Here is a 12,258-nt window from a genome sequence, read left to right on the forward strand (position 1 = left end):
AACAGTGAGAGGCCCGCGTACAGCAAAAAAAATAAAAAATAAAAAAAAAAAAAAATAAAAAAAAGCACTGGCCAATTATTTTGTAAAATACCACTAAATTTGACTTTGTCTGAGTTTTGTTCGTGTATTCAAGTTGTGCATTTTTTTTTTTTTTTCCTGCGGTACGCGGGCCTCTCACTGCTGTGGCCTTTCCCGTTGCGGAGCACAGGCTCCAGACGCGCAGGCTCAGCGGCCATGGCTCACGGGCCCAGCCGCTCCGCGGCATGTGGGATCTTCCCGGACTGGGGCACGAACCCGTGTCCCCTGCATTGGCAGACTGACTCTCAACCACTGCGCCACCAGGGAAGCCCAAGTTGTGCATTTTTGGTGAGAATACCACAGAAGTGATTTTGGGTCCTTCCCACTACGTTATCTTAGGAGATATACGGTACTATTGTGTTCCTTTACTGACAGTGTTCATTTTGATCACTTGATTGAGGTGGTGTCAACCATATTTCTTCTATATAAAATTACCTTTTTTCCCTTTGGGATTAATACATGTCTTGTGTTGAGGTACTTTGAGATTGTGTAAGCACTGTTTCTCGCCGTACTTTCACCAGCTAATTTTAGCATGCATTGATGACTGTTGCCTGAGTTAATGATCACTGTGGTGTCTCCCAAATGGTATTTTTTATCATTTGTTCTCCCCCGTATGTATTTATTCATTTATTTACTTATTTACATCACTACAAGCTCAAGGATTCTCATTTTGTTCTGCGGTTGTAATCTATTACTGTCACCATTTTAATGCTTTGCTCAGGTCTTCTCCTGCATCCTTTTGACTTGTGCCCATCCCATCACTTTTTGAACCACAGATGTTCGAGACCCTCTTACACTTTCCCTGTCTGGATCTAGATTCAGTCATTGACTTTAAAAAGCTTGATTTTTTAAATAAAGAGTGACATTTAGAAGCCAAGACTCGGGTGCTAGGTGTACTCATTGATGCAGTGGTATTATAGTTTCTAGATCCTCTTAGGGGACAGAGCACACATATGTCTACATCTATTTTTATGTCTGTCTATATTCATTTTAAAAACCATGAGTTTGTATTGATCCTTCCAATTCCAATCCAGTTCCACACAGTTTAGTCTTCTCTCTTTCCTTATTTGTGAACTCCTTTCTCTGTCAGTGAGAAACTTGACTCTCATTATCCACAATGTATTTATTTATTTGCTTAATCCTAGAGTACACATAAAGTAGTTCTGGAAATTCTAGCCAACTTACTAGCTAGAATATTTGTGTAGAGCTCTTTTTGTCTTTAGCCTTAGAGTAATAGTACTCAAAAATCTTTTTTCAAGGTTACTTCTCCTTCCCTCTCTCTCCCTCCCTCCCCTTCTCTCTCTCTCTTTTTCACGCGCGCGCGCGCACACACACACACACACACACACACACACACCACCTCCACTGTGATTTGCTTATTCACTTATAGATAGATTAATTTTATTTCTATTTGTATGGTTTTTGCTGTTCGTGTTTATTTCAATTATGGATCCACTTTCTGAATATGTGAAACATTTACATGGAATGTGAGAGATCATTCTTTGGAGTTGGGCATTCTTCCTTTTTCACTTACGATACTTTGAAGTTTAGACATTCTTGGCCTGTAATTGTGCTGAATGTATGGGTTTTATTTAATTTATTTGTTCTTGTTCTTTTTGTTTTGGAGGATATGTAGGTATTCTATATAGAGAATATATAGGAGGCCACATAGCTCAATGGCCACCATTTTCTTCTACTACGCATAATTCTCTGGATAACTTCTAACTGTAATAAAAATAGATTCAAAATAAAAACTCTGGTCATTACAGCAGAAATCTGTTTTTACTTAAGCTGAGAAGATACTTCACATACTATCAGTTTTCATGTTTTTTAGAGCCATCTATGAACCAAACATTAGGCTTTGTATGTGTATCTTATCATTCGAACCTCATAATAACCCTTTTTTTTAATAAATAATAAAAACATTTACTAGATGTTATGTTTTCCTACATCCCTACAGGTGGAAGATTTTGTCCATAGAGAAATGGCAATCAATTGTTTACAGTTGATGTTTACATAGGGATATTAGCATATTTAAAATGTTTTCAGACAAAATGAGCAGAATGTCCTGGTGTAACACAATATGCAAACAACATCACATTTTTAAATTTTTTTTTTTTTGCGGTATGCGGGCCTCTCACTGTTGTGGCCTCTCCCATTGCGGAGCACAGGCTCGGGACGCACAGGCTCAGCGGCCATGGCTCACGGGCCCAGCCGCTCCGCGGCATGTGGGATCTTCCCGGACCAGGGCACGAACACGTGTCCCCTGCGTCGGCAGGCGGACTCTCAACCACTGCGCCACCAGGGAAGCCCAACATCACATTTTTAAAAGATGCAGTTACTGGAATAAATTTTAGGATGTATATTGGATAGATAATTCTGTATTATGCAACATTTGAAATTAGCCATGTTGGCAAAAAAGATGTTTCAGTGTGGACTTCCATGATTCCGGTCAAGGACGAGTCAGTGGTGGAACATGTCATTAAACACAGAACAGCAGAGAAGCTGATTATAAGACAAAGTCATGGATCCATTTTTTTAATGAGGAATTTTGTTGCTTACATAATTATCAAGGCAGCCAAATTAGCATATTTACAAGAAAAAAAGGAAATTTCCTAAATCAGAGGAAGATTTTGATGCAGGTCTCCCTGTGATATCACTATGAAACTGATAGAAATCATAATAACCCTTTTGATGGAAGTGATCTTATCATTCCATTCAACACATGAGCAAATAGGCTCAGAGTAGTTAAGAAATCTTTATAGTACCTCTGCTAAAACATAGCAGAATGATGTATAATAATGAACTACCAATACTGTGGCTGCCATAGTAGCTCAGTGTTAACTCAGTGTTAGATACCTATACAGGTGTGTGTGTATGTATGTATATTGTCCTGTATTATGTTATATATTATATTATGTTATATTATTTTCAAAGTACCCTGATAGGTTAGGTATTATTACCTTATTTTTACAAATGAAAACACTAAGGCTTGGTGAGGTGTTTTTACATGGTCACAGAGCTATGAGGCGGCAGGGCCAGTATTCCACCTAAGTCTGAATGATACACTACAGTGAAAGCATTTCCAGCTCCATGAATTATTCTATTAATACTTTATCAACATTAACTAAAAAACAAAGTCTGGCCTTAAAAGATTGGCTTGTATAGCAGTTCTTTAAAGTAAACATGTGTATTTATGGAGACTCTTATGGCGTGATTGATTATTTGTCCTAGAGAAAAAATTTGTAAGGCAAATCTTCTTATTTTAAAACAAAGTATTTTCCCCCTCTCATATGTCTCATTTAAAAATGTTTTCATTAAATATTTAGCCATGTGAAAATATGTATTATGTATTGAAGTTACAACAGCACTTATGGAGAGTGATTATGGAGTGCTTTATTGTGTAATTTCTATCTTTTGAGATACGATAAATTAAGTAGGCTGTAGAACATGGCTCATAAGTGTGGTTGCTAGCTTTTTGTGTATGTTTATGTGTTTATGCACCGCACATACAGCCTCAAACACCTGGAAAACCCTTTGGAACTTAATTCTTTCATTGGGTTTCCCCCCATCCCAAGGGCATGTTTGCTGTGCCCTAGGAGAGACTTTTTATGGCAATAGAGAACCATTTATTCTTGAGGAGTTCACAAATACACAATGATATACAATATCATTCTCCTAATATACCTTAGGAGAGAAGCAGAGGCTAAATGTTTGTGCTCATCACCAGACCTAGAGGCAAAGGTGGGAAATAATTCAATCTCTCATTTCTTTGTTCCTTATCCGTACACCCTCTCTTTGGTAGATATTCTTCCCTCCGCGTGGGCTAGGGAAGGCTGTTTGAACCTTCAGGCTGTTTCAACAACACATTTTGCCTTTATTATAAGCAGTGCAAGATATAGTACTTATGAAATTCTCTCAGTAGCTACATCTATTCTTTAGTTCTCTGCCATAGAAATGGGAAAATCTCCTAGAAGATAGCTATCCTACTTTTAGTATTTAAACTTTAGTCCTATTACCACAATTTTATGTTTTCTATTTAATAAAACTTAAAAATACTCAGAAATGGACATGATCGTAATTTACGTTCTGTTTATATTCTCTTATCTAAGAATAGTAATCAGTTACTGTAGTTAATAGTAATAATACTGTTTACTGAGTACTTATTGTGTGCCAGATACTGGTCTAAGCACTGCTGAGATTGGTGGGGTAAGTCTAATAGCTTCTGACTAAGTCCAGCAGAAGCTTATGACTTCTTTGTCTTCTAAAAATTTGACTTTCCTTCACCAGAGATCTTGATTAGACCCAGTGGACACAACAGACAGTGTTGGCCACCAGAAACCTTATAAAAGGAGTAGCTGTAACATACAAGGGTCTAGTATTGTAGAGATCATTTCTGTTACCTTTTCATATTTCTGTATATCTATTGAAGTAGGGATTTTTGTTTGTTTTGTATTTTGAAGCCCTGTGTACAGAAAGCTCAGCCTGACCTTACTGTGTTCGTGAATGGAGTTGCACAGTGCCTTGGTAACTTTAAATCAGGTGTCATCATATGAGCCTTTTAGAACAGCTCATAAACTCACATTCAGGGTAGGAATATGGTGACTAGTGATACTACTATCAGTAATAATCCTCTACATGTTGGTAATTTTTTTCTATTCATAAAGTACTTTCATATGCATTAATACCTTGTTCGTGTTTACAGATATCTGAAGATAAGGTAAGCTGCTATCAATGCCTGTAGGAAGGTGCCGATTGCAGGAGAGGTGCCTCAGTTTAAGATAGTCATGTTCACTTTCAAGCAGCCTCAGAGAAATTTAAGGTTAAAGCTGTTCTCATCTGAGAATAAGTGACTCAGTCCACTTTTTCAAGGACAGTGACTCTGTGTCTGATAAGGAGGCTGCAGCTGCTTGACAAATTGACTTACCTCAAGGGCTAAAGTCACCCAATTCAATGAGGAGAGAAACATCAGTTTCAGAGACAAAAAGGGAAAGAAATATCCTTATGTTTGCGTCACATTCGAATTTTGCCCTTTAAAATCCTGTGATACTTAGTTACTGGTGTCAGTATGGAGTCGTCACCAACTCTATGGTGCCTGTAAAATAGTGAACATTTTCACCCCCTGCTCACTGGGGAAGGGACAGAAGTGTTAAAACAGATACATGTTCCTTTTGTTTTCACTGGGGAAAAGGACAGGATAAAACAAAGTGTAGGGAAAAAAATAGCAATTTCTCTCAATTTTATTTTTACTGATCTTTGGAAGGCATGCTTAAGAGTCATTTCAAATACTTTAATTGTTGCACAAATAAATGAGACTTTAAAAAGAGATAAAAGTTAACCCATGATTCCATTATCCTAAAATAGCCATGTTTCTTTGTATTCTTTTTCTGTCCTGCCTAATCTATAGGCATAATTCTTGTTAGAAGAAATCATAGCACACATCCAGCTTTCTGCTTTTTCATATCTAGCGTATTATATAGATGATAATATAAATAATACCCATCATTTATTGTGTGCCTACCATGTGCCAGCCTCTTGCTAGCTATCTTATTTGTATCCTCTTATTTAATGTTCACAACCGTGATATAAATATGAAGGATCTTCATCTTACAAAAGAGGAAATTAAGCCTCAGAAAGGTCCAGTAATGTCTCCAAAATAAACATTTTTCTGTATTACTTTGACTTTACCAACACTGTTTTAAAAGCTGCACATTTAATTGAATTGCCCTTTATTATTTATTTTAGAGTCTCCTTATGGTAGTATGTTATGAAGTGTGTTATGAAGTCCTTATGAAGTATGTTGGAGCATTTGATAGCCACCTACAGTTAGTTTTTCCTCTCTTTTAAAATACATTCTATAGTCATTTCATATTCTGTTTGGACACCGAAGTCATTTCTCTGTACCTCTTATACTTTTATGAAATATATTTAGATACTGGGAATATATATTTCAATACAGACTGCAGTACTTCTCAGAAAAGAGAGAATCTGATTCTTTCATAGGTCCACATTCATGCTCAGCCAGTTGCCTTGTTTTGGGGTATTTTAGGGAATTTTAGTTCCCATGATATTAATATAAATCACATGCTCTCACAGTCTCTGTAAGCCTCTGAGATGTGTTTGCTTTAACTTTTATTGTCTCAGAGCAATACTTCTCTTCCTAAATTTTTTTTTTAGATAATTTGTCAGATTTATGACATAGTGATTTTCTTCAACTGAAAGTTGTTTAAATTTTTTTACCATTAATGAGCACTATTACTAGTTGTGATATGAAAATATATTGGGACAAAACCGTCTTATAGAAAGTATGTAGATAACATCAATATTTTTATTATATTTTTTACCAAAAAATGTATATTGATCATTTGCTGTGCTTCATGTTCCCTGCTGATCACTAGGATTTTAATTATAGCAGACTTTTTTAACACTAAAAATTTGAAGGCATTTTCATTAAAATTAAAACCAAAACAAGAATGCCCAATATCATTATTATTTTTCAGCATCCTAGTCAATGTAGCAAGACAAGAAACAGAAGTAGGAGCTATAACTTTTTAAAAAGTCAAAATTACCATTATTATAGATTGTATCATCCTAATTTCTGGAAAACCCAAGAAAAATACTGAAAATGACTAGAAGTAATAAGTGGAACTTATTATAAGGGCTGAAATCAATGATAGAAGAATACATAGTATATGTGAAAATAACTCAAGTCACCGGTATAGGGGCTTAGTATATATGGGTCTAATTATAAAGACGTACCTTTTTTTTTTGCGGTACGCGGGCCTCTCACTGTTGTGGCCTCTCCCGTTGCGGAGCACAGGCTCCGGATGCGCAGGCTCAGCGGCCATGGCTCACGGGCCCAGCCGCTCCGCGGCATGTGGGATCCTCCCGGACCGGGGCACGAACCAGTGTCCCCTGCATCGGCAGGCGGACTCTCAACCACTGCGCCACCAGGGAAGCCCGAAAGACGTACCTTTTTAAATTTAGTGTGTCATCATTTTCTTAAATAAATTTTACAGTAAATATTACTCTTCAAAAGAAGAAGTATTAACTCTTTGATCATCTAGAAAACCATGTTTAGGAACCTTCACTGTTCTAAAGAACAGAATTTGGCATTAAGATAGACTAGTCTTGGACTCTTTCCCAGCAGGATGGGTTGTAAACGTCTCAAAAAACTGCTGAGAGACAGTTCTCCATGGATTTCTCACGTTTCTCCAAGTCTTATGAGCAGAGGCGCTTTGCTTATCCCTGGATCTTCACGGTTTTCTCTTTATGTTTTTTTTCCCTAAAGCTTTATAGTTTTACATTTAACATTTAATACATTTAAATCTCTTATCAACTTTGAATAATTTTTGCATTAAGTGTAAGGTTTGGGTTGAGGTTTATTTCCCTTTTTTGCCTAGGGATATCCATTTCCTCCAGCACCATTTGTTGAAAACACTGTCTGGCCTCCAATGAAATGCTTATGCCCTTGGTCAAAAATAAGTTGGGTATATTCGCTGCTGGGTTCTCTATTCTGTTCTTTTGATCTTTGTCTCTATCGTTCTACCAATACCACTTATCTTTCTTACTGTAGCTAAATAATAAATCTCAATATCAAGTAGAGGTATTCCTCCCACCTTATTCTTCTTTGTCAAGATAGTTTTAGCTATTCTAGGGAATGTCTTTCCATTTACATTTTATAAAAGCTTGTCTAAATCTACAAAAAACCGTTCTGGGATTTTGATAGACATTGTATTAAACCTGTAGATCAGTTTAGAGAGAATTGACATCTTTACTAGGTTGAGTCTTTCCATCCATGAACACAGTGTATCTCTTCATTTATTGATTTCTTTCATCAGCATTTTATATTTTTTTAGGATATAGATCCTGAACATGTAGATTTTAAAATTTTCTTTGAAGCAATTATAAATGGTATTATGTTTTTATTGTCAGTTTTCACTTGTTCATTGTTAGTATATAGAAATGAGGTTGATTTTTCTGTTTTGATTCTGTCCTGTGCCTTTGCTGACTCATTCATTAGTACTAGGGGTTTTGGTTTTTTTTTTAATAGAGCTCTTGAATTTTCTATGTAGACAACCATGTTATCTGCAAATAGAATTTTATTTTTTTCTTTCTAATATGTATGCCTTTTATTTATTTTTCTTGCCTTATTGCAGTGGCTAGAGCTCCTAGTATGATGCTAAATAAGAGTGGTAGGAGTGGACTTCCTTGTCTTGGAGTATAATGTGGAACTATCACTTCTGTTTGGGCCACTTTACCTTTCTGCTTTTAAATATCATTGCCTTGATTATCAGTTGGTGTTATAATCTTTGCTTTAATCATCAAATAGAATTTAGAAAATTTATATAAAAAAGGATAGTCTATTGTATTTACCCATATTTCTGCTTTTTGTATTCTACATTCTTCCTTCTGATGTTCCAAAGTTCCTTCTTCTATCATTTCCTTTCTGTTTGAAGAGCTTCCTTTAGCTAGTCGTTAAGATGAGGGCTGTTGGTAACAGAGTCTTTTAGTTTTCCTTATCTGAAAATGTTTTTATTTTCCTTTTTTTCCTAAAGGGTAGTTTTTCTGTATATAGAATTTTCAATTGACGGTTCTTTTAACACTTGAAGAATATTGTGCCACTTCTTTCTGGCCTCCATGGTTTCAGATGATTAATCCCGTTATTCAAATTGTTGTACTTTCTTAGGTAATGTGTTGTTCTGGCTGCTTTCAAGATATTTTCCCTTGTCTTTTGGTTTCAAGAGTTTAATTGGGTTGTGTCTTGGAATGGATTTCTTTGGACTTACCCTTTCTGGGGTTAGCTCAGCTTCTTAAACCTGTAGATTCATATCTTCCACCAAATTTGAGAAGTTGTTAGATATTATTTCTTAAAATACTCTTTCAGCTCCACTTTCTTTCTCCCTTTCTTCTGGAATTCTGAGAAATGACCTTACCTGGGATGTCTTCTGTTTCTAGGTGAGGAGTCAGGAAACACTGGGTCTAAGTGTCTTCCTTCTGTTGGTGAAGGAACACAAGATACCCTCCTGCTGCATTGTTCCTCAAGTCCTAGGGTCCCAAACTAGTTTGCTTTCTTTTTTCCTACCTTTAAGAGTTCTCATTTGGTGTCTCATTATTTTCATAGTTTATAGTTGTGCTTAGCAGAGAGGAGTAGGGAAAAATGGGTCAAAGCCATTTTGTCCAAGCTGGAAGTTCCTTGTATATGTTTACCTTTCATATTTCTTTATACAAAAATTCATTTTGAGTTTTAGTTACCAGAATTTATTTTTAAAGGCTTTTAGACATGATGAACAAGATAAGCTTATGTTATTTTGGTAAGTTTTGATAAATTTAGTTATTTTAATATGTGGACACAAGTCCTAGATGAACACTTGTATATCAGAGTATATAATGATTATCCAACAAAGTATATTCTTTATCATGTGTTAAAAAAAAAAACAACATGTGCTCAAGTTCATCTTTAGGCCCATTTTCTTCTCAAATAAGGTAAAGCTTTCGTAGCTACAGCGATAGAATTTAAAACTGCTTTCTTAAGAGCTGAGTAATAACAATTTGACATCCTTTTTGATAACAAGGGAGTATGCAAGTGTCCATACACAAAATGGATAATTGTGTTAAGTTACTACATTTTTCACATTTGTATTTTAAACATGGGTGTCAATGCTCTGAAAAATAAGTTACTAATAATTGAAATGATTAGTGAGGATTCAGGAGAAAATGTTTCCTGAAAAAGCCATACTCTTACAATTCTGTGTACGTGTGAGAAAGGCATTGTACAAAACACTTATTAGCAAACGCATTTTTTAAAATGGAAACTAATATTGGTACACTAATATAAAAACAAACAGAGAGAGATCTAATTTATAGTTTCTAGTTTCTCTTTCCTTCCCTTATGATACAGTTCATGCCCTAAAAATTTACAAGCTATTATAGTTTCTGAAAAGAAAGAAATCTAAATGATATTGAAAACATGAATCACTTTTGCCTAATCTCTTCATTTTCATGATATGGCTGCATTTCATGTAAGGGAGAATCATCTTGTTATTAATTATACTGCAGTTAATTAAAGAAACTGGAATATTGGCACTGCTGGGAGACATTCAGTTGTTTAAAAAATATTTTTTTAAGCACAAAACCTTCTCTACAAATAAACTCAGATTATAACTCAGAAAGAAGAAAGCAGCCATTTACCCTGCTGCGGACCTCCAGATACCTCCTTAGAACTTCTGGGACATCAGGGATTTTTGGAGCCCAATTTTCAGACGAGGAAAAATGAGACTCAAAACAAGGGACTTTATTGAAATCACATAGCTAACTGCAAGGCATCATCGGTTGAAACATAATGTCAATACACATGCTACCTCTGGGTCTTTTTTAGTGATTTCCTTTTGGTGGGATCTTTTTTTTAAACCTTACATCTATCTCCAATAAAAAAAGAACAGCCAAAAATTTATGGTAACTCCATGAATATTTAATATAGTTCTGCGTTACAAGATTTTATAAATAAATTATCTTCATTCATTTGTATATCCATTCATTATTTCATCCATTCACTAAATAAGTACGGTGCATTTACTCTATATCAGGTATTATTTTACGTAGTGGGGATAAACCAGTGAACAAATAAGTTTCTGTTTTCTCAAACAAATATGCAATATGTCACGTACTTGTAAGTGCTAAGAAGGAAAATAAAGGTGAGGGAGGTAGATAGGGGTGGGGGAATATGCTACTTTGTGGGGGGGGGGTAGTTACGCAGTGTGTTCCCTCAAAAAGTGACATTTGAGAGATTTGAAAGAAATGAGAGAATGAGCCATGCAGGTATCTAAAGAAAGAATGTGCCAGGCAGAGGAAGCAGATCCAAGTTCCCCAGGTGGAAGCGGGAGTGATGAATGCACAGAGCGCCTGGGAGGCCCCGAGGCTGGAGAGGAATTGAAGGTGGTGAGGTCAGATAATGACAGATGGATGTCTTGAGTTTGAGAGGGTTTTGTTTTTTTTTTAAACCTTTCTTTATAAATAGGCAAGAAAATATTGCCAAACTCCCAATTAGACTACTAATTTAAATAATTCAGAGCTTCTCTAGCTTACTGAGTCCTCTAGCTTCAGAACATCCTGATCTGAGTATAATTATATATCAGCTCTGCTGCTTGCTAGCCATGTTACCAGGACAGATAAGCCTGTTTCTTCATCTGTAGATTGAGGTTAAAAATACCTGTGCAGTTCTCCATACAAAGCTGTTGGAAGGATCAGCTAACTTACTGTATTATAAAATTATTTTAAAAACAAGAAAAAGCTTTTGGGTTATTATTCCGTGGAAGAATGACATGGGGCTTTAAGTCAGGTTTGGAAGGATCTGAATGGTCACTGTGTGAGGAAGACTCCACATGGTAATTACCAATAATTTCATTGTACATATCAACTTTTGTGAAAATGCAGAATTCATGGTATAACTTTTTCAGGTGACTGCTGGGGTCAGAGCCAGGGTGACCATTAAATCAAATGTTTTGGAAACATGCATTAGTATAGACAATTTAGCAAATATATAGGTAACCATCTGTTCTCATTATTCTTTCAGAGTATCAGCCTCTGAGTCCAAATATAGAGAGTCTATGTTGGGAGAGGCTAGGAAACAAGAGAACCAGCTTTTGGCTTACTTTTATATTTAAAACTGCTTTCTAACTTAAAAAAAAAGCAAACATTTTATTCACAGAGGTGTTGGAGGTATGACTTGCTTGAGGACTGCCTCAATGTAAAAGAAGTATCATTTGGTTATTCAATGAGAGGAAAAATTAGTATTTTTAGTTGATAGACTTCTTTTGCACTAGAAATGGAGATGTGAATAAAAGTTATTTTACTTTATTTTGATTTATAGCAAAAAAAAATTCCATGTCAAATGTACTTTAGTAAAATCTTTACTTTCAAATTAGAGAAATTTTCTAGACAATGTGAAGATTTAGCGATACTCATTCTAAAATGAAAATTAGCAATGCAGGATAATTTAAACTAAAAACATTGGCTAACATTGAGTATGGTGAACTATTATAATTTCACATGAAACAGTTCAGTATTTTAACATAACATACATCGAATGCCAATAAGCCAGTTCTATGGAAGTCTACTTGTTTGAATTTATTTTGCTAAAGAATGTTAAGAACCTTCCTGTGACTTCGTTCTAAGCAATTT

The 12,258-nt window shown here is 35.6% G+C and overlaps 1 protein-coding gene across 5 annotated transcripts in view; it reads left to right on the plus strand.

The window, feature by feature from the left end:
* Window positions 1-12,258, plus strand: part of NBAS (neuroblastoma amplified sequence) — a 339,068-nt gene that overhangs the window by 298,881 nt on the left and 27,929 nt on the right. The gene's annotated exons all lie outside the window — the stretch shown is intronic.

The sequence above is a fragment of the Monodon monoceros genome, unplaced genomic scaffold, assembly GCF_005190385.1.
Source record: "Monodon monoceros isolate NGI ecotype Baffin Bay Population unplaced genomic scaffold, NGI_Narwhal_1 Super_Scaffold_19, whole genome shotgun sequence".
Lineage (NCBI taxonomy): Eukaryota > Metazoa > Chordata > Mammalia > Artiodactyla > Monodontidae > Monodon > Monodon monoceros.